Genomic DNA, 24,395 nt, shown 5'->3' on the forward strand with positions numbered 1-24,395 from the left:
GCCAAACATTTATGTATACAAATTTTCTGGAATTGCAGAATAGAAATACCTTGTTTTTGGAAAAGGAAGTGAACTTCATTGTCGTCGCCGTCTATCAATCGACAGAATAGTAAGTGTAGAAAGTTCACTAAAATACAGGAAAAGAAATGCATTGTCTATAGTTTTCATTCAATAAGTAACGACCTCTCATAATTTCTTAATTACAGTACTTGAATTATGTTCTTGTACAATAGTATGGTGCTGAACTCCACTGACCAATTTTCATGTAGCAGGACGCGTAATTTGAAGGAAGTTTGTGTGCTAAGCAATCTCCGTTTCTCACGAAAAGCAGATTGCTGTTACATCTTATTTACTTACAACAGTGGTCCCTTAGGTACGAAAAGCTACGAAAACTTTGGCTCAAAACTATCCACAAAACGGCCAAGTAACTAACAGAGTCGTATTTTAAACCTTAAAGAACAATAACTTCCTCCAAATTGTAATACGTCATCAACTGGTTCAGAAGATGATCATTCAAGGAGGCAGCAACCAAAATTCAGGTACCAGTTCCGACTTAAAGTAAAAACCTGCAATCAAAAATCAATCTCTCTCTCTCTCTCTCCAAACACATATATAAATATTCATATTATAAAAAAAAGTCATTTTGTAGTATACTGCGCACAATGTTTTCATTAACATGCGTTACACTTATATTGTAAATTATCGACAATCGTGGGGGGTACAGCTCTAATTGACTTACATGTCAATCAATCTGGGTAAATCCCAGGCAGCCATCATAGTTCCCAGTACCTAGCTGCTGTATCAATTTTTATTCTAGAGTCCACTAGCGGTACCGTCCCACTCACTTAGAAACGCATATTTCTTTGACCATCCAGAGGCCATGAATGAACCCCATCTGATAATGTTCGAACTAAAATTCCACAGTACACAAGACCCATCGAAAACTAGACCCTTACGTCTACGTACACACCAGCAATCTCTAACCTGTCACATTCGCCAATGTGCCTTGACCATCTGCGCCCTTTAACTTCAAGCACTCTTGGAAGACCATACATCCGCACATACAGGGTGTTTCAAAAATGACCGGTATATTTGAAACGGCAATAAAAACTAAACGAGCAGCGATAGAAATACACCGTTTGTTGCAATATGCTTGGGACAACGGTACATTTTCAGGCGGACAAACTTTCGAAATTACAGTAGTTACAATTTTCAACAACAGATGGCGCTGCAAGTGATGTGAAAGATATAGAAGACAACGCAGTCTGTGGGTGCGCCATTCTGTACGTCGTCTTTCTGCTGTAAGCGTGTGCTGTTCACAACGTGCAAGTGTGCTGTAGACAACATGGTTTATTCCTTAGAACAGAGGATTTTTCTGGTGTTGGAATTCCACCGCCTAGAACACAGTGTTGTTGCAACAAGACGAAGTTTTCAACGCAGGTTTAATGTAACCAAAGGACCGAAAAGCGATACAATAAAGGATCTGTTTGAAAAATTTCAACGGACTGGGAACGTGACGGATGAACGTGCTGGAAAGGTAGGGCGACCGCGTACGGCAACCACAGAGGGCAACGCGCAGCTAGTGCAACAGGTGATCCAACAGCGGCCTCGGGTTTCCGTTCGCCGTGTTGCAGCTGCGGTCCAAATGACGCCAACGTCCACGTATCGTCTCATGCGCCAGAGTTTACACCTCTATCCATACAAAATTCAAACGCGGCAACCCCTCAGCGCCGCTACCATTGCTGCACGAGAGACATTCGCTAACGATATAGTGCACAGGATTGATGACGGCGATATGCATGTGGGCAGCATTTGGTTTACTGACGAAGCTTATTTTTACCTGGACGGCTTCGTCAATAAACAGAACTGGCGCATATGGGGAACCGAAAAGCCCCATGTTGCAGTCCCATCGTCCCTGCATCCTCAAAAAGTACTGGTCTGGGCCGCCATGTCTTCCAAAGGAATCATTGGCCCATTTGTCAGATCCGAAACGATTACTGTATCACGCTATCTGGACATTCTTCGTGAATTTGTGGCGGTACAAACTGCCTTAGACGACACTGCGAACACCTCGTGGTTTATGCAAGATGGTGCCCGGCCACATCGCACGGCCGACGTCTTTAATTTCCTGAATGAATATTGCGATGATCGTGTGATTGCTTTGGGCTATCCGAAACATACAGGAGGCGGCGTGGATTGGCCTCCCTATTCGCCAGACATGAACCCCTGTGACTTCTTTCTGTGGGGACACTTGAAAGACCAGGTGTACCGCCAGAATCCAGAAACAATTGAACAGCTGAAGCCGTACATCTCATCTGCATGTGAAGCCATTCCGCCAGACACGTTGTCAAAGGTTTCGGGTAATTTCATTCAGAGACTACGCCATATTATTGCTACGCATGGTGGATATGTGAAAAATATCGTACTATAGAGTTTCCCAGACCGCAACGCCATCTGTTGTTGAAAATTGTAACTACTGTAATTTCGAAAGTTTGTCTGCCTGAAAATGTACTGTTGTCCCAAGCATATTGCAACAAACGGTGTATTTCTATCGCTGCTCGTTTAGTTTTTATTGCCGTTTCAAATATACCGGTCATTTTTGAAACACCCTGTATATACTTTCTATGGTACTATCCGCCACCAGTCCCGTCCTCTCCACAGACAGCTAGAACACCTTCCTTAATCCTGCTGACTAGCCTCTACTCATTCACGTCCCGTACCAACAGAAGACGCACCTCACGTCCTTACCGACGGCAACTCCATCGGCTTTCTTATTTCCAGTCCATATGTCCGCCACAATGTAAGACCCTAACACTTTCCTCTCCTGTCCTCTTCTACAAGTAACACCAAAAGTCTTACCACTTCCACAATTCACAGCACCATTCTTCATATCCCTCCACCGTCTCGTGTCTTACCCGTCCACTCCAGGAAGAAACTCTCAGCCATCCTCATTGCAGTGCAAGAACATCAACTAATATAACATTATACCAATGTCCCAGCACCGAAGAATCCTAAGCAAATACTACCTCATCAGATACATTACATCTCCACTACCGGTAAAAAATTTTCCATCACCTTTCAGAACTATGAGTTTGTGATTAAAACTAGCATTTCGTTTTGAATATTCTATCAAATCCCCTTTCTGACAGTATAACAAATACAAAAATGTAAAGAATAAGTGTTCCTCTATTATATATTTGACAGATAGTTGGCATAGAGGAGCGCTGATGTGTATCTGCAGCAACACTGGCTTGTTTTTACCTACGACACTTCCATTCGAATAGGCCCCATTCCTTCAGCTGTCTGTCTAACAATCAGTTCGCATTAAATTACAGTAACCAGCAGTGTGTGTGTGTATCTGATGGGGTTCTTACCATATTACCTCCTGATGGGACGAAAGCAGGAAGTTGGAATTGAAAAGCTTTCTGTAATTGTAGCTCTGCGTCAGGAAGGCTTTTGTAGTGGAACAATAACAACAGAAGTTGGCGTAGCACAATCTACAGTGGCGTATACATTGCAGCGCTTCAAGCGAAATGATGCGAATGCATGTGTTTCGCTATCTGAAAGACCCCGAGTTACATCACGAAAGGAAGATCAGTCCATATGTATACAAAGTAAACGTCACACTGTGCGGCTGGTCCCGGCGGAGGTGCGAGCCCTCCCTGGGGCATGGATGTGTGTGTTTGCCCTTAGGATAATTTAGGTTAAGTAGTGTGTAAGCTTAGGGACTGATGACCTTAGAAGTTAAGTCCCATAAGATTCCACACACACACATAAACGTCACAGGGCTCGTGCTGCGCTTAAAATTTGCGAGGAAGTAAACTGTGTGCGAACAGCTCCAATCTCTGTCCCAACAGTGCAATGCCACCTTCGTGAACAAGGTTTAAAGGGGTGCACAGCTGTCAAAAAACCAGTATTACGCAAATAAAATAAGATGAAAACATTGCAATGGACAAAGCAACATTAAAAATTGGCCTTGCAGCAATGGTCCGATGATTATTCTTGAACAAATCTAAGTTTGAGATATTTGGAAGCCATCTTCGAATGTTTATTCGTCTACTTCGTAGAGAACGTACGAAGAGTCAGTGTGTGACGTCAACGGTGAACCACGATGGAATGTCGGTCTTGTCGTGGGGATTTTTTGTGGGCGACGAAGTTACTGTTCTACAGGTAATTAATGGAGTATTAAAAAAGGAAGGATATCATAGAGTACTGATCAACAACGCAGTTCAGCCTAATAAGAGATTTATTGTTCGTGTTCTGTAGCGGTACAATGATCCCAAACATGCTTCTAAATTGTGCAGAGGAATATCTATAAAAAATGTGGGGAACTAAAAAATACATTTTGGCCAAGTCAGTCACCTGGCTTACATTCCATTCATACAATGAAGGCTTTCACGACCGGATGTTTCAGCTGCCGAGAATTCTTCCGGGTTGTACGGCCGTGGCCCATGGAACTCTTCTATCCCTGACGTTTCGTCTAAAGCTACGTTGGACAACTTCGGAGGAACTCCAGGTTGTGCTGAGTCTTGCCGATTGACGAGTCGGACGTCGACGAACGGCCTAAACAGCGTGGAAAGTGGGCGTGGTCTGGATTTCACGTGATAGCAGAGATAAACCTTGTCAAGGATAAAATATAACTGTCGTCAAAGATAAAAAACTTCTCATCGATTCTGTAGCACCACTGTCCATATATTGCTGAGTTTCATAGCTTCATCTTTTCTGTAAAATTATCCCCATGTTTATATCATAGTTCGTCATGGAACATAAAACTTCAGTTTCCGAAAATTTCACTACGTGATCACCCGACTGAAGAGCATGTTCCGCCACGGCTGACTTGTCTATTTTCCCTAATCGGCAAAGACTTTTACGATCTTTCAACCGTGTATTTACACCTCTCTATGTAGTTCCAATGTAGACCCTATCACATGAACACGGGATCTTGTATACGCCACTTGCAGACAGAAGGGAACTTTTATAGTTAACAGAACGAAGTGCTTGGCGTATTTTCTTAGTTGGTCTGAAAACCGGTCGAACGTTATGTTTCCTTAAAATCTTGCCGATCTGATCCGTTACTTTTTTGATGACGGGTAGAGAAACCGTGTTCTTCCATCGCTGTGTCCTATCTTTGTCCTTAAGCCTCCTGTTACTCGGTCGCAAAACTCTATTTCCTTACTAGAGTACCCATTCTTCTCAAAAGCCTGCTTTAGATGTTTTAACTCGGCGTCCAGGTATTCCGGCGCACAAATCCTTTTAGCTCTGTCCACCAGACTTTTAATTACACCTCTTTTCTGTTGTGGTAATTAAAAGTTTCTACATTCATTCACGTAGAAGGAGTAGGATGAATATTTTTGCATCGTTCTGTACATATGTATATGTCCATCGTAATCCACTGTTGTTTCTTGAGGTGTAACAAATAACATGTATCATGCTCGCCTCTTCCTATTCTATTCGCAACAGACTTTAATGAAAGTCCCCCCCCACCCACTACTCCCGGTATGATGCAGATCCCATGTAACAAGCAGCAGACGAGAGAACAGTCACGCAGCCGCCGGCCTTAGCTCACAGAGAATTGCTTATAAGATGGGCGACGGGGTATTTTCCAGACCTTAATAAGTCATTAGAGCTTTTACATCACTCTTAAAAGGAGGATGTCGTACGTCATCCGAGGGTTACATACGGGCCTACCCTGAATTAAAGGGGAGAGAGTAGTCTCATCGTTGACTGCAGTCAGTGGGAATATTAGTCGTTGATGATAAGAGCTTCGACAGTCAAGATGAGTTATAATTAGGAGAAGAACCTAGCCTATGGACTAAGGCAAATTACGGAATACGTACAGGCAGCAGGCTATTCTGTACGCAGCCACGACACTTAGGGAAACTGCACAACCACCATTGGAGATCAGTAGAAGCAGCGAGACGATAAGGTATGCTGGCTAGGTACTGGCTGAGTTTCGATCCAATGTGCTCTAGAGTTTCATAGTGTAAATATTGAATCCTGTATTTTTTCGTTCGTTAGTCAGAATAAAAAGCAACTCAACACATTTATCTCCGGTAGCTAAAATAGATGGCAAAAGCTGACACCTTCCCAGCTATGAATGATTTTCTATACAATAAATATTATGTTTTGTACACCACGCATAATTATTACCCGTTCAACCGATTCCAGAACTCTGAGAAAGCTCTCTTCTTTCTACCTTCAGACTTTCTACTAATACCCCTGAATAAGGAAAAGTGTAAAGTTATTCACATGAATAGTGAAAGAAATCAGCTAAATTTCAATTATGCGATAAGTCACACAAATCAGAAGGCTGTAAATTCAACTAAATACTTAGGGATTACAATTCCAAATAACCTAAATTAGAACGATCACATAGATAATATTGCGGGTAGAGCAAGCCAAAGACTGCTATTCATTGGCAGGTGCAACAGAGACTGCTTGCACCACGCTTGTCCGCCCTATTCTGGAGTATTACTGTGCAGTGTGGGATCTGCATCAGGTGAGATTGACGAATGACATCGAAACAGTACAAAGAAGGGCAGCTCGTTTCGTATTATCGCGAAATAGGGGAGATAGTGTCACAGACATGATACGTGATTGGAGTAGCAATCATTAAAACAAAGGCGTTTTTCGTTTGCGACGGGATCTTCTCATGAAATTTCAATCACCAGTTTTCTCCTCCGATTGCAAAAACATTCTGTTGGCACCCACCTACATAGGGAGAAATGATCATCACGATAAAATAAGGGAAATAAGGGCTCGCACAGAAAAATTTAAGTGCTCGTTTTTCCCGCGTGCCGTTCGAGAGTGGAACGGTAGAGAGACAGATTGAAGGTGGTTCATTGAACCCTCTGCGAGGCACTTTATTGTGAATAGCAGAGTAATCACGTAGATGTAGATGTAGATAGATCTTGATCAGAAGCTATAAGTCGCTTCCTACAGGCTGTATGTAAGTAAATCTAGGATTTAACACTTGTCCGCTTATTTATCTTAGATTTCAGTTCGAAGAGAAATGTTATATTGCTCAGCCTTATAATAAACTGTTGTAATAATAAATACGAAAATTTGTAAGTGAATCAATATTTCTTGCATTTCGCGAGCAGTCGCTTTCAATCTCAGCACGCTTCCAGGAGAGATTCAAACTTTTGTTGATTTTTCTTCTCATTACTTTCGAACGCAGTTATGACTAAATTAAGAAGAATGTAAGTTGATGCATATGAGTAGAAAAAAAAACAAATCCATAATGATCGACTAAAGGATTAGTTGCGTCCTGCTTGACACAGTCACGACGATTAAATATCTAACGTTGCAAAGCAGTATGAGATGCAGTGAGCATGTAACTAGGGTACGCGACTGGTCGACTTCGGTTTATTAGTAGAATTTTAGGAAGATGTGGTTCATCTGCAGAGGAGACCGCATATAGAACCGCATATAGAACGCTAATGCCACCAGTTAAATATTGCTCGAGTATTTGGGATCCGCACCGGGTTGGATTAAAGGAATACATCGAAGTAATTCAGAGGCGGGCTGCTAGATTTGTTACTGGTAGGTTCGAGAAATTTGTTAACATCGAGTATTGATTTAAGTGTTAGGAAGTTGTTTCTGAAATTATTTGTATGGAGTGTAGCCATGTATGGAAGTGAAACATGGACGATAAATAGTTTAGACAAGAGGAGAATAGAAGCTTTCGAAATGTGGTGCTACATAAGAATGCTGAAGATTAGATGGGTAGATCACATAACTAATGAGGAGGTATTGAATAGAATTGGGGAGGAGTTTGTGGCACAACTTGACTAGAAGAAGGGATGGGTTGGTAGGACATGTTCTGAGGCATCAAGGGATCACCAACTTAATACTGGACGGCAGCGTGGAGAGTAAAAATCGTAGAGGGAGACCAAGAGATGAATACACTAAGCAGATTCAGAAGGATGTAGGTTGCAGTAGGTACTGGGAGATGAAGAACCTTGCACAGGATAGAGTAGCATGGAGAGCTGCATCAAACCAGTCTCAGGACTGAAGATCACAACAACAACAACAGGTTCGAACAACACGCAAGTGTCACAAAGATGCTTCGGGAGCTCAAATGGGAATCCCTGAAGGGAAGGCGACATTCTTTTCGAGGAGTACTAAAGAGAAAAATAGAGTCGACGTTTGAGACAGGCTGTAGAGCGATTCTGCTGCCGCCAACGTAAATTTCACGTTAAGGACCATCAAGATAAGATTAGAGAGATTGGGGTTCGTATGGAGACATGTAGATAGTCGGGAAAGGAAATGACTAGTAGTGGTACAGGTATCCGTACGGTAGCTTGCGGAGTATGCTTGTAGATGCAGATGTAGACTGCTTCAACCTGAGGCTCTCTTCTCCCCCGGGGTGTGTAGGCATAGCCCCAATGGGGGAACAAATTTGGCGTAGGTTAGTGACTCACCCTGCCACAAACAGTACAGATCAGTTGAATTAAGTACAGTGAAACCAAATGAATCTACGATGGGTAGGGGTCCCGGTCTGGCACAATTTTCCGTCAGCCACGAAGTATTCACTATATTGTGGGTTAAACATTTTTGACCGGTTTCCACTGATATCATTTCGTGCCACAACATTTTAACTAATTTAACCCATTCATTCCAATAAAGGGAATCTAATTCAATCGTTGCTGTAGTACTCAGTAACTGAACTCCATCCCCGTGTTCACTTCATTATGTAACGGAGTTCCTCGACTTTCCCACCAGATGTTCTGACCAGTGCACAAGTTGTTCCTCTGCACCGTATCCTTTTCCAGTGCGTCATCTTTGGTCAGCCAGAGGAAACCAGATTGCGCTGGAATGCTATCCTGTAGCGATCAGAACAGCTCGCTACAAGGCAGAATCTGATGTGATCCTGCTGTTATGGTAGTCAAAAGAATTCTATATCCAGGGTTAAAAATATGAGACCTGCGAACGCTCAGAACACACCACTGTAATTTTCGAGAGTAACGCATTGACCTCCACGAGAGAGGAGGTTAGTTGCAGATGCTGTTAGGCTAGGTGTGGCGTTGGTGGTGTGGATATGTACCGTAAACATGACACATAATGAATATAGTACACCTTTTTTTTACAACCTTCTTCATTTTCATGGATGACATATAATTTAAAATGTTAAAGAGGCTGCAGAAAGAAATAAGGAAAACAGCGATGACATTTCATAAAAAATGGTTCAAATGGCCCTGAGCACTATGGGACTTAACGTCTGAGGTCATCAGTCCCCTAGAGCTTAGAACTACTTATACCTCACTAACCTAAGGACATCACATACATCCATGCCCAGGGCAATAGCGCGGTTCCGGAGGGAAGCACCTAGAACCGCTCGGTCATCGCAGCCGGTCATATTTCATAGTTTTCAGTACCTGTGAGAAGGTTTTCGTAGAATAAATGGAATTAAAACAGAATTTTTTAAATGTTTTTTTTTGCACGGAAACATGATAATGCGTTCCACAAGGCACGGGCTGCCTCTGGTAATCACTTCCTTTCCGATCATTGAAATTGCTCATTCTACATCTACATCTACATCTACATCCATACTCCGCAAGCCACCTGACGGTGTGTTGCGGAGGGTACTTTGAGTACCTCTATTGGTTCTCCCTTCTATTCCAGTCTCGAATTGTTCATGGAAAGAAAGATTGTCGGTATGCCTCTGTGTTGGCTCTAATCTCTCTGATTTTATCCTCATGGTCTCTTCGCGAGATATACGTAGGAGGGAGCAATATACTGCTTTACTCCTCGGTGAAGGTATGTTCTCGAAACTTTAACTAAATCCCGTACCGAGCTATTGAGCGTCTCTCATTCAGAGTCTTCCACTGGAGTTTATCTATCATCTCCGTAACGCTTTCGCGATTACTAAATGATCCTGTAACGAAGCGCGCTGCTCTCCGTTGCGTTGGATCTTCTCTCTCTCTTCTATCAACCCTATCTGCTACGGATCCCACACTGCTGAGCAGTATTCAAGCAGTGGGCGAACAAGCGTACTGTAACCTACTTCCTTTGTTTTTGGATTGCATTTTCTTAGGATTCTTCCAATGAATCTCAGTCTGGCATCTGCTTTACCGACGATCAATTTTATATGGTCATTCCATTTTAAATCACTCTTAATGCCTACTCCCAGATAATTTATGGAATTAACTGCTAATTCGCAATTGAGATTTCAATTTTATTTCTGAGGTAGTGTTGTTCATTAAAAAAATTTAAAAATATACACTCTGAGACTAAAAAACGCGAACCACGAGGGAATTATCAGAATGGGATGGAAATCGGCGTATGTGATTTACGTGTACAGACAAACAAATGATTACAATTTCAGAAGAACTATATGATTTATTGGAAACAAAAAGCTTCGCAAATGGAGCGAGTCAGTAACGTTTTGGTCCAGCTATGGCCCTTATGCAAGACGTTTATCAGTCTTGGTACTGATTGACATAATTGTAACATGGCCTCTTACGGGATGTCATGCCCAGTTGTGCCCAACTGGCGCGTTAGATCGTCAGAACCCCGAGCTTGTCTGTGGGGCCTTTCCCACAATGCTCCAAACGTTATCAGTTGGGCGACATTGCTAGCCAATGTATGGTTTGGCAAGCAGGAAGACAAGCGGAAGAAATTCTCGCCGTGTGCCCGCGGGCGTTATCTTGCTGAAATGTAATCCCAGGATGGCTTGCCACAAATGGCAACAAAACGGGGCGTAGAATGTCATCGACGTACCGCTGCGCTGTAAGTGTGCCGTGAATAACAACCAAAGGGATCCTGCTGTGAAAAGAAATGGCACCACAGACGACCCTCACTCCGGGTTGTCAGGCCGTACGGCGGACGAAAGTCAGGTTGCTACCCCACCGCTATCTGGGACGTCTCTAGACACGTTTACAATCTGGAATCTCATTAACTCGAGTAGAATTGTCTTCAGTGAAGAGTCCGGCTTCGAATTGAGACCCAGTGAGCAGTGAAGACGTGTCTGGAGTTGCCCCGTATAGCGATAGAATACCAAACTGTCTGTCGCCCAGCATACTGCCTAACAACCAGGCGCCATTGTCTGGGGTACCGTTTCTTTTCATAGCAGGACCCCTTTGGTTGTCATCCACGGTATGTCGACGACATTCTACGCTCCGTTTTGTTGTCTTTTGTGGCAAGCCATTCTGGGATAACGCCCTCCACACACGGCGAGATTTTCTACTGACTGTCTTCGTGTTTGCCAAACCCTACCTTGGCCGCAAGGTCGCCGGATCTCTCCCCAATTGAGGACGTTTGTAGCATTATGGTTAGCACCCTCCAACCAACTCGGGATTATGACGATCTACAGTGCCAGTAGGACATAATTTGACCCAATATCCCGCAAGAGGACATCCAACAACTTTATCAATCCAGAATGAGATTTTCACTCTGCAGCGGAGTGTGCGCTGATATGAAACTTCCTGGCAGATTAAAACTGTGTGCCGGGCCGAGACTCGAACTCGGGACCTTTGCCTTTCGCGGGCAAGTGCTCTACCAACTGAGCTACCTAAGCACGACTCACGCTTCTTCCTCACAGCTCTACTTCTGCCAGTACCTCGTTTCCTACCTTCCAAACTTAACAGAAGCTCTTCTGCGAAACCTGCAGAACTAGCACTCCTGAAAGAAAGGATATTGCGGAGACATGGCTTAGACACAGCCTGGGGGATGTTTCCAGAACACAGGAAGGTAGGAGACGAGGTACTGGCAGAAGTAAAGCTGAGAGGACGGGGCGTGAGACGTGCTTGGGTAGCTCAGTTGGTAGAGCACTTGCCCGCGAAAGGCAAAGGTCCCGAGTTCGAGTCTCGGCCCGGCACACAGTTTCAATCTGCCAGGAAGTTTCAACTTTATCAATCATTGCCAAGCCGAATAATTACTTGCATAAGGGCCAAAGATGGACTGTGACATTCGTCATTTTTGGCTTCATTAAAACAGCAAATAGTTAACACTTTCAGCCAGAAGGCGAATACTTGTTTACAAAGAATGATTAATGCATAATAAGGCGTCGCATAGCGACGGTGGAATGTCCTAAATAATGTAATTCGTCGTCTTTGGGCGGCAATATAATGAGAAGAATACGTATCGATATGCGATCCTTCACTATTTTGTTCGCTAGAGAACAAATGAAGCCTTAAGCGCTAAACACTTGTACTGTTTTTCTTAAGTAAGACGGACGCAGATTTGTGGAGGTCTGATCTAATTTTTACTAAATGTATAAAAATGTGTTTCGTCTAAGTTTGAGTGAAGTGTAAAAAGAAGAACTGTTATAACTTACCGTGAAGACGCACGGGCGACTCAAGAGGACAATGGCTATATAAAAGAGCGCTCAATGGACATCAAACGGACATAAAAATCTACCGTCATTGTAGTACTAAGCATAAGGTACGATATATGTTTTAGTTATAATAAATATTTGTTCTGGAAATATTGAATCATTTAGCAGTGCATTTTAATTATGCATTTTGCTAAGATTACAGACACCAAGATCAGCAGTCCAATGTGCGTGTTACATTAAAAAGAAACTGTTTTATCGTCTTCTTGCGTCAGCTTTAATATTGAATTCCCCTTTTGTGCGATGTTACAGTTGTTTTTGCGCCCTTAAGAACTTTCTGGTCCCTTAGGAAATTGTTTGGTCATAACAATAACTTCACAACCGGGTATTGTCGTATCTACGATCATGAAGTAATTAGTGTTGAGTGGTACTTAAGTAAATAAATTAGTGAAATCAAAGTGAACTAGAAATTAGAATATAAATGAAAAACTTGGTTTAGTTTAGAGAGTTACATACTCGCAAACAGCGGGCCGAACGGCGGAACAGAGGACACAATGACCGTGAAGTCAGCAACTTCCACATAAGCGGGCGCTGTCGATTCAGCCGTCAGGGCATCGCCCGACCGGCTCACGTGTTTCTCAGTTGTCGTATGTGAGCAAAGGCCCTCGCCTACATCCCAAGAGCCAATGACCGACGTAAAGAAGATTCTTCGAGAAGCTATTCAACGTGACAGAAGAGGCAATGACCGGCTCACGTGTTTCTCAGTCGTCACATGGGATCAAAAGCCCTCACCTACATTCCAAGAGCCAACGACCGACGTTAAGAAGATTCTTCGAGAAGCTTTTCAACGTGACAGACGAGGCAATGACCGTGAAGTCGTTCACCTCCAGTAAACTGAAGTGAATAAATACGCGAGACGCAGTGGGCCAGACAGATGAAGTCAGATGAAGTCAGATGAAGACGGAGACGGAGACGAAGACGAAGACGAGAGACAAAGGAAGAAAAGAAGAGTAGCAGTAGTTTTCAGTCAGTTTCGGTGCTGAAGACCGTCATGCAAGAAGAGTCTGCATCATGCACAGACGAACCAAGTCCGCCGCTGTAATGGAATAGCAAGCAGCCGCCGTAGCGCCAGAAGACAGAAGTTAAAAGGTATTTGAAGTCTGGTTTTTACATACCCGGGTGACTCGTGAGGACGGGAAGGAGACGGCCTCACATCAGCAGTCACCTGTGAGCTGGGATGAAGACCTGACAGCCGAAGACTGGCAAGCGGGAGTCCGTGGTTCGAGTCCGGGACACTGGCCTTCCCCCGCCGCGCCGCTCCGCTGGTCGACGCACAACACACGCGGCCGCATAGAGAAGAGAAACACTGGGACGCGACACCCAAGATATCATCCGATGCACGATTTCGCTCGCAATAATTAAACCGGCCACCTCGCGCTGCGCGTCTCCCGTCAGCTGGGCGAGACAGCGACACGAGATACACACCGCTACGCGTAACCAGACGCCGCCGCCGCCGCCGCTGCCGCAGCAGAAGACTTCACAAACGACACAGCTACCGCTCTCCGAACCAGAACATCCCGTAAGATACAGTTGTACAAATCTTCAATAAAAGTTATCTTATGTAAAAATGATGTTTCATTCGACCTCATACCCGAGCCAAGGAAGAACCCACCCTGCCCACATGTTGTTAAGAGAGAAAAGTTAATTTATTTAATATTTTCACCCTGACAGAATGCTTTAGAATGCTCATCCTGACAATTGACAGCATCAAAAGAGAAAACCCAGTTACATTTAGTAGCAGAAGTGTCACAATTAGTAACACAATTGTTACATTTGATGTCAGAAGCCGTTATAGTTGTTACATTAGAAAGACGATAATGCAATTTATTAATCAATAGCACGCTAGCTGGCTGCTTCAAGCCACGCGAAACTGCAAGTAAAGTCTATTCACATTTTATAATGCAATATTTTATAACAATGGTCAATCCTCGATTCTTACGCCAACTGTGATTGATAAAACAGTAAACGAAATCTCAAATTCCAACTTTTCCACTAAATAACAACATCACTTTTATTTTATTATGTCACAAGATCAACGCGTTATTGACTTGCTCAATTTGTGAAACTCTTTCTCTTGAATAAATCATCCCATTTTTCTGAAATTGTATTCATTTGTTTTCTTTGTGCCTGTACGTCACGTCTATCGATTACTGTCCCATTCGGATAATTGCTCCGTGGCGCGTCTTATACAGGGTGTTACAAAAAGGTACGGCCAAACTTTCAGGAAACATTCCTCACACACAAATAAAGAAAACATATTATGTGGACAGGTGTCCGGAAACGCTTAATTTCCATGTTAGAGCTCATTTTAGTTTCGTCAGTATGTACTGTACTTCCTCGATTCACCGCCAGTTGGTCCAATTGAAGGAAGGTAATGTTAACTTCGGTGCTTGTGTTGACATGCGACTCATTGCTCAACACAGATTTTCTGTGAACGTTTGGGCAGGAATTGTTGGTGGTGTCTCGATTGGGCCCCATGTTCTTCCACCTACGCTCAATGGAGCACGTTATCATGATTTCATACGGGATACTCTACCTCTACTGCTAGAATATGTGCATTTACAAGTACGACACAACATGTGGTTCATGCACGATGGAGCTCCTGCAAATTTCAGTCCAAGTGTTCGTACGCTTCTCAACAACAGATTCAGTGACCGATGGATTGGTAGAGGCGGACCAATTCCATGGCCTCTACGCTCTCCTGACCTCAGCCCTCTTGACTTTCATTTATGGGGGCATTTGAAAGCTCTTGTCTACGCAACCCCGGTACCAAATGTAGAGACTCTTCGTGCTCGTATTGTGGACGGCTGTGATACAATACGCCATTCTCCAGGACTGCATCAGCGCATCAGGGATTCCATGCGACGGAGGGTGGATGCATGTATCCTCGCTAACGGAGGACATTTTGAACATTTCCTGTAACAAAGTGTTTGAAGTCGCGCTGGTACGTTCTGTTGCTGTGTGTTTCCATTCCATGATTAATGTGATTTGAAGAGAAGCAATAAAATGAGCTCTAACATGGAAATTAAACGTTTCCGGACACATGTCCACATAACATATTTTCTTTCTTTGAGTGTGAGGAATGTACCTTTTTGTAACACCCTGTATATTGTCTTAGAGTGTACATCTAACGATAGAGGCCCTGACAGTCGCTACGTTCTGCGACTGGCTTTCGCACTGGCAGGCAGCTCTTCATTGTGCAGTCAGGCAGATATTGGAAACGGTGCCATCTGTCCCGGCGCGGCACATGTCACTTTCACCTCGGCGGTACGTGACTCAACTGCCCACCAGCCGTGCGAGGCACGGCGCCGACCGCTGTCACATTGTTTTCCTTTATTCTTCTTCCTACCACTCTTGTCACGTACTGCGGCGGAACACTATGAGGTCTTAAACTTACATGAGGGAACAGGCAGTTACAGTACGGTAGTGAACTCCAGATGTCGTTGCAGTCACCTAGCATAATTTCATAAAACGATTAATCCCACGTTCGTCTGGATAGCCATCTCCCGCAGCAGCTGATATGTAACAGCTATTGTCTTGTATAGACGTGCTTCACACAGGAAAATTTCCAACCAGACGCTTTATGTTTTATATGTATATAAAACAAAAAACAAAAACAAAGGAGAGTTAAATGGCAGCAGCGGCTGACGACGCTTTATTAATAAGACGAAATGCGTCTGGTGCAAAACTTTCCTAATTTACAGTAGGGAAGACCGGGGTTACTTGGTATAAGCGGCTAGTTAGCACACAACTTCCATTTCCTGACACCGTGGAGCTTGAGCACTATCATTGTGGGGAGTGTATGTAGCGATGCACCATCCACTTGTGTCTGCCTGGAAGCATTACGAAGGAAGAATCGCAGTTCCTTCGTTTTCGAGATTGCTGTCTAAATTTTTTCCTCGTTAACCTTTTTGTTCTGATGAACCCGTAGACTGAATTGAGGCCCTACTGATGGCGGTTTTCGAGAGAGTGGTAAACCTTGTTTGCATGCTTTTATCATAATCTTCTGTTTCTGATGTTTGAGATTGTGTAGTATCCATTCCGTTTTTGATATCGTCGAGAGGCTAGTTGGCATAGGTCCGTTGGCGTACCTATGACAACTAAACCCTCCATTACCGTTCATAAAAAAGCAATGATTACTGTAAAAAATTAATAAATGAACACCACCATAGAAGGAATTCGTCCTTTCCCTACAGCTGGGCCACGACAGCAATCTAGCCATGGCCGAAAAAGAATATTTGCTGCTGTTCTAAAATCCAGCAAAGGTAGAGTGGTGACTGAAAGAGCCAATAAAAAGAAAAAGTCATGTACAGTGAAGAAGGGTGACACAGCTAAGGTTGACAACTCGAAGAAAAAACTTCCCAGAAAACGTCGATCTGATTTTATTTTGTACAGATTCTGATGGCGGTGTGTCAGAAATTAGCTATTCCGAAAGTGACGAGAGCCTGGCGTTTCTCGATTGTTCAGAGGCTAAAGAACCTCTCCATGGCGAAGAACTTTCACCCACAGCCTTCTGCCTCGACGGTGAGGGTTCTCATTCGACAATTCTCACCAGGACAACCTCAGAATATACCAGCATGTCACATCGAACAAGACCAAGAATGAACCCTCCAAAATCTCAAGGGTTTCCTGATCAGCTTAATTCCTTGTAAATGACGTAGCTTTGGTGAAGTACCATCCCTACTAGTGCCCTGTCAGATTGTCGAATGCGCGTCCACCATGGTCAAAACGGGGAAAACTGGCGATGCACAGGTGAGAATAACTCAGTTAGATACGACGAAAGAAAAATTTTGCAGGAATTGGACTCGCATGTTCAAATAAACGTGCACACAAATCCTATATTTTTGTTTGATTTCATTCATTGAGTTAATTCCATTTGTTCATAAATTATGACAACAGTGGCCAGATGCTATATTATATTTAAGTTGAAATGAACAGGCGATATCGCAATAATATTACTTTATTAGCCGGTTTCGACTTATGTACAAGCCATCTTTATATATTTTGGCCCCCATAGCTGGTGTAGATGGCAGTAGTGGAACAAAGTTCGTTCCAGCACATTTTGTTAGTGCAGGTTGCTTACATCAGGGGCAGGTATGCACTCAGGGGTGAGCCTATTGTTCTACTTCGATTGAGAGGCCCTTAACCTGTTGTTCTGCTAAAAGGATCCTTCCTTTTGCTGGCCACTATGGCCGAGCGGTTCTAGGCGCTTTAGTCCGGAACCATGCGACTGCTACGGTCGCAGGTTCGAATCCTGCCTTGGGCATGGATGTGTGTGCTGTCCTTAGATTAGTTAGGTTTAAGTAGTTCTAAGTCTAGGGGACTGACGACCTCAGATGTCGACTCCCATAGTGCTTAGAGCCATCTGAACCTAGTGTTCTCCCCCCCTCCCACCCCTCAGGAAACCTCCCCCCTCCCAGCTACAGGTACACATTCAGGTCAGCCTCTCTCACTCTTATCAATTTCATTGACTATTTAATTAAATTGATCAGTTAATTAGCCTCCATCTTCTGGTAAACCAACTCCCCTCCCACCCTACCTCCCTGAAATTAACAGGAAAAAGCCTCAGTTGAATGGGTATTTGGAGGGAATTCAATTGCATTCTGTGGAATATTGTTTAAACACTTAGGCAATGTATAGAATATTATTGGCAGTGTATGGAATATAGTTGATATATTTAGTTACATAGTTTGTCCAGAGAGCGACTGCTGTGTATGGAACAGTGTTTAAACAATTTATAAAATGTGTGGAACATGGTTTACTTATACAATTTAGGGGATTCAAGGCAGTGTACAGAATATATGGAAATTTGTGACTCTCTGGTGGAGAGGAAGGATCTCACAACAGGAAATTCAAGGGGATATTATTTACTTATAAAAAATCAGTTTTTGAGGGTCGGATTTTTCATGCTAATCATTCCCTGCTGTTGGGAAACATGTAGGTTTTGTAAGAAATAATTACATGGGGCAAACATGCTGCATAACCTCATGTTTGGCACTGTAATCTGGGTGTCTTTTCCTAATGGTTGGCCCTTTGTTGGCACTTAATCTATTGTTCTGTTAAGTGGTTTTCCATGTCACCGCCATTTCCTTAAGCTATTGCACCGCCTTTTTTACTAAGTTAAGTTATATTAGTTATGTCCTCCCACCATTTTCTGGAACACTTTTCGAATTTCACAGGCTACTGAACGCCATTTCTGGCGCATTCTTCTTTGTCACCCACCCCCTTAAATTATTGTACAGCGTTTTACATAAAAATTATGCAAATTAGCCTAGTGTTCTGTACTTAACCAGCTGTTCTGCTCCATGTCACCCACTCACGCACACTCTCCCTTTAAGTATTGTACTGCTAACACCACATTGACATAAAAAAGTATGCATTTAATTAAATCGATTTTCTTCACATGTATGGAGTTGTTGTTGCGGTCTTCAGTCCTGAGACTGGTATGATACAGCTCTCCATGCTACTCTATCCTGTGCAAGCTTCTTCATCTCCCAGTACCTACCGCAACCTACATCCTTCTGAATCTGCTTAGTGTATTCATCTCCTGATCTCCCTCTACGACTTTTACCCTCCACACTGCCCTCCAATACTAAATTGGTGATCCCTTGATGCCTCAGAACATGCCCTACCAACCGATCCCTTCTTCTAGTCAAGTTGTGCCACAAACTCCTCCCGAATTCTCTTCAATACCTCCTTATTAGTTATGTGATCTACCCATCTACTCTTCAGCATTCTTCTGTAGCACCACATTTCGAAAGCTTCTATTCTCTTCTTGCCCAAACTATTTATCGTCCACGTTTCATTCCATACATGGCTACGCTCCATACAAATACTTTCAGAAACGACTTCCTGACACTTAAGTCTAAACTAGATGTTAACAAATTTCTCTTGGGGTAGTTTTTTTTTTAATTTGCAGCACCCTATTGGTCGGGGAAATCGATGGAATACCAGCAGACCCACGAAGTGACGACGTGGTCGTCAGCTGCCGAGCCATGCACATGTGTCTGTTCGGGTGCTGCAAGACACTTGAGAAATTCCTGTCGAAATACGTGTTCACTCAGGCACCGTTGCTGGCGCGATGACGCAGGGCTGCGAGTCCAGTGCCACAGAAATCTGTTCCAATGCTTCCCAGAATAGCTCAGGGTGCATCGTTCCTAGGGATCCTAACGGGACACGTGAGATGCATCAGCTGCGTGCATGTGTTTACCTGCCCACTGAGGCTGATGCATCGCCACGAGATGTGTGCGTAGTGTGACTGGAATTTTCAGTGTCCTACAGCTACTGGTCTGGAGATGTCCTAATACTGCATTGTCGTATGAGGGACAGCATCATGCTGGAGGTGGATGGCCTGCTTCAACTTGTCTTTGAACACATGAACAAAGGATACATCATACGCTCAGAACTTCTTCTTCTTTTTCTCCTCTTCTTCTTCCTTTTCCTGGTGCCTTCCCGTTGAAGAAAGGTCCACTCTTTGTGTCAGTGCACACTATTTCTTACGATTTACGCTTCCTGTGAGCAGTAGGGTAATGTTCATTCTACAACACATTGCGGGTTGCATACATTCAGGGACAAGCATACATTCAGGGCCAAACTTGATTGATTTGTAACACCTCCCCCTCCCCTTAACATATTGTAATGATAATTTATTTGTGATCCCATGTTGATTAACTTATGACCTCAAGGGGATAATCCTTCCTTCTGAGAAATCCCCTCCCTCCTCCTCTTCCCAACACGCTGGTAAATCCCCAACCTTCACCCTCCCCCTCGCCAATACAGGCACACTTTTGATACCAAATTAATTGACTTATAAATTGAACTGACCAATTAATTACCCTTGACGTCCTGGGAAATTCCTCAGCCCTCCCCTACCCTCACAGCACTTGTTCCCTCTGGCCACAAAAAATCGGCGGGAAAATCACTCAGTCTGTGCAGAGCTCTTGGTGTGGAAGGTGCAAACATTACTCTGTCCAGCAGCTACATGTCCTAATTATGTAATTACACTGCTGCAGACAGGAGGTGTTGCCTTGTTGGAAAATTTTCGCGTCTGCGCTCACCCTGACGTGCAGGTACTGACTGAGCTAGTGCACAGTGCCACCACGAGGGGATTCACACCTCCATCCCTCGCCCACTCCTTCCGCACTCCTCCCAGAACAAAACTGGCGGGGAAAATCGCTGAGCTGGTGGACTTGAAGGATCTCATGATAGGAAATCCAATTACATTAGAGAGGACATAACAATAAATAATACTAATGTACTGTTTATTTATAAAGTTCAATTTGCAGGGTTCGGTTGATTTGGTGGGTAAAGCTCATCATTCTTTGCTGTTTATTTAATTTCGCGAGATGCAGGTCTTTTAACATACATCGAATAGAAATAATTAAATGCGTAAATAAATCGCTATTTCCCGATCGCGCAAGAAATGCCGTCGACATAGAACACTCACTGTTTGTAATTACAGATCGCGCTAAACGTATCTGACGAAAAAACAACTTTCCGACTGTACACACTCGCTTCTTCGCGCACGCTGTCCGTAGAGTAGCGCTTGATGACAGGGTCGCGGCCGCGCATTGTGTTGAGCACCGGACAGTGACTGCTGGAGTTGAGGGCCGCCGTCGTTACGCAGCTCCACGTTCGCCTGCTACATAATCCCCGAACAAAGCCGCTTTGATACCAAACTCACTTCCTACTTTGCTCCCAAACACACACCTTCCCTTCCAGGTCAGTGGAAGCAGCAGCTCCAGGTGCTCGCGCTGCTGTGCAGACAATGACAAGGGAACCTCCCCATCCAACCCCCCTCAGGTTCAGTTATAAGTTGGCACAGAGGATAGGCCTTGAAAAACTGAGCACAGATCAATCGAGAAAACAGGAAGAAGTTGTGTGCAAATATGAAAAAATAATCAAAATATACAAACTGAGTAGTCCATGCAGAAGATAGACGACATCAAGGACACTGTGAGCTCAGGAGCGCCGTGCTCCCGTGGTTAGAGTGAGCAGCTGCGGACCAGAAGGTCCTTGGTTCAAGTCTTCCCTCGAGTGAAAAATTTACTTTTTAATTTTCGGACAATTATTATCTGTCCGTCATCACTTTTTTGGGAGTGATTATCACATCCACAAGAAAACCTAAATCGAGCAAGGTAGAAGAATCTTTTTACCCATTCGCCAAGTGTACAAGCTAGGTGGGTCGACAACATATTCCTGTTACGTGATGCACATGCCGTCACCTGTGTCGTATAGAATATATCAGACGTGTTTTCCTGTGGAGGAATCGGTTGACCTATGACCTTGCGATCAAATGTTTTCGGTTCCCATTGGAGAGGCACGTCCTCTCGTCTACTAATCGCACGGTTTTGCGGTGCGATCGCAAAACACATACACTACACTTATTACAGTGAACAGAGAACGTCAATCAACGAAGGGACAGATCATAACTTTGCGAAAATAAAAAAAGTAAACTTTTCACTCGAGGGAAGACTTGAACCAAGTACCTCTCGTTTCGCAGCTGCTCACGCTAACCACGGGACCACGGCGCTCTTGATCATACATTATCCTTGATGTTGCCTGTTTTGCGCATGGACTACTCAGTTTGTATATTTTGCTTATTTTTTTCATAGTTCCACACAACTTCTTCCTGTTTTCTCGATTGATCTGTGTTCAGTTTTTCAAGGCCTATCCACTGTGCCAACTTATAACTAAATCTGAGCGGAAGGGGGGGATGCGATGGGGAGGTTTTCTTGTGAGTTAGACACCGGCGGAGGGCGCTGGCAGAAGCAGCCTCCCCATCCATCCTCCTTCATCCCCTCCTCCCTTCCCTCCATCCTTCCAGTTACTTCCTGTCGGACAAAGCATCAGGTGATACTGATAGCTGGTAAATTCCTGTTCAAACACATGCTCTCTCTCTCTCTCTCTCTTTCTATCTCTCCCTTTCCCCCATCCCCCTCCCTCCCTCTCAAGTGGCTACTTCCTGTTTGTGTGTTAACCAACGTCTCAACACAGACGGAGTATTGTTATCTCTTCTGTGTTGCTATTGGCTAATGTCAGGGATAGGTGGAGAGTTCACGAAATGTCCAACCAAAAACGGAAGGAAATAGTCCATTTGCACTAAGCTATAAAATTAATTGTTGAATTAATTAAGATGCGAACCGCCACCTCACAACGATCCTTATTTGTAATAAAAAATAGTTTCAACGTTTGGGTATCACACGCAAGCATTGTCCATATCAAGTGATTTAACTTCCGCCACAAATAGAGCGTAGCGCGAAATACCGGGTGATCAAAAAGTCAGTATAAATTTGAAAACGTAATAAACCACGGAATAATGTAGATAGAGAGGTAAAAAATGACACACATGCTTGGAATGACATGGCGTTTTATTAGAACAAAAAAAACAAAGGTCACAAAATGTCCAACAGATGGCGCTGGACAGCAAAACTGCTACCGTGACGGGTGAGAGGTACGCCGATATGTTACAGAATCGCATCATCCCCAGCCTAGCTGATAAACACCTGCTGGAACGTACGATTTTTATGCAGGATGGCGCTCCAACCCATCTTGCTAGACGCGTGAAAGATATCTTGCGCGCGTCGTTTGGTGATGATCGTGTGCTCAGCCGCCACTTTCGTCATGCTTCACCTCCCAGGTCCCCAGACCTCAGACCGTGCGATTATTGGCTTTTGGGTTACCTGAAGTCGCATGTGTACCGTGATCGACCGACATCTCTAGGGATGCTGAAAGACAACATCGGACACCAATGCCTCACCATAACTCCGGACATGCTTTACAGTGCTGTTCACAACATTATTACTCGACTACAGCTATTGTTGAGGAATGATGGTGGACATATTGAGCATTTCCTGTAAAGAATATCATCTTTGCTTTGTCTTACTTTGTTATGCTAATTATTGCTATTCTGATCAGATGAAGCGCCATCTGTCGGACGTTTTTTGAACTTTTGTATTTTTTTGTTTCTAATAAAACACCATGTCATTCCAAGCATGTGTGTCACTCTGTACCTCTCTATCTACATTATTCCGTGGTTTATTAAGTTTTCAAATTTATACTGACTTTTTGATCACCCGGTATATGTAAGATTTTGAACGCACCGATGTTTGAGAACACAAGCGCCTTCCTCCACCACAATGTTTCCACTAAACACATCTGGTGAAAAAAATCTTATCGATCACACACACTCGCGATCGCGAAGAACGCACCGTCCGCCAACGCCTCACAGCCGCAGCCGCGCCGGCGAGCACAACATGGTGTCGCCGCGCGTGCGCCGGTCGGCAGAGAGCAGCTGCCCCTACTGATCGGTGAAAGGTTGGAGAGACTTTGACCAAGCAGTCAACCCATCACTTTACATGGGGGGAATAATCGTCCACCGCAAAGACCCGTCATATTGAGTCTTCTCACGCAACACACACATCCGCTTCTATCACCGCTCTCCCAGAATAATGGTCACTTCACCAGTTAGTCATGAAGAGAGGCCGCCTCCAGTACTTGTTGCCGCGGCCGCGGGCAAGAGCCGAGAGGTCAGGGCATTCTCCGTAACTAACCGCCCATCACAGGCTAAGCTAATCTCTCGTGATGGAGTGTCTCAGGATGCTTCCTGACTTTTGAACTTTCTTAAAGCGACCAAATGCTTTGCCACATATGAAGGGCTCATTTCAATAGTGGTACAACTCCATTACCTCCACTTTTCTGCCTATAATGCTTTTGAAATTAATGATCCAAACAAACAGAAAGAAAGGTTCATCTCTAGCAAGAAGACATATGCTTGAATATTTTTGGTATCTCAACTGCAGATTTTTCAGCGCTCATTTAACTTTAGGACTCTGTATCTCACAATGGACAAAATTGGACTTGTACCACTATTGAGATAAGTCCTTCATATAAAGTCTCTTTAGGTAATAGCGCTAACTAATGGAACAGTGCTGTCGGAACGTGATGGGGTTTCGAGAGAACTAGCAGGAGTCTGTGCCTTGGCGAGTGGGGCGGCGGGTGACGTCTCTTACTAGTGTAAACCATGTGGATTTAAATTCTATATATCGAAGACTGGAAG

General features: G+C 43.9%; 1 non-coding gene across 1 annotated transcript; it reads left to right on the forward strand.

Moving 5' to 3' along the window:
* Positions 1-11,747: 11,747 nt before the first annotated feature.
* Positions 11,748-11,822, forward strand: Trnas-cga (transfer RNA serine (anticodon CGA)). Its single transcript has one exon. It is a non-coding gene; the product is annotated as a tRNA-Ser (tRNA).
* The last annotated feature ends 12,573 nt before the right edge of the window (positions 11,823-24,395 follow it).

Source organism: Schistocerca nitens, chromosome 9, assembly GCF_023898315.1.
Source record: "Schistocerca nitens isolate TAMUIC-IGC-003100 chromosome 9, iqSchNite1.1, whole genome shotgun sequence".
NCBI classification, from domain to species: domain Eukaryota; kingdom Metazoa; phylum Arthropoda; class Insecta; order Orthoptera; family Acrididae; genus Schistocerca; species Schistocerca nitens.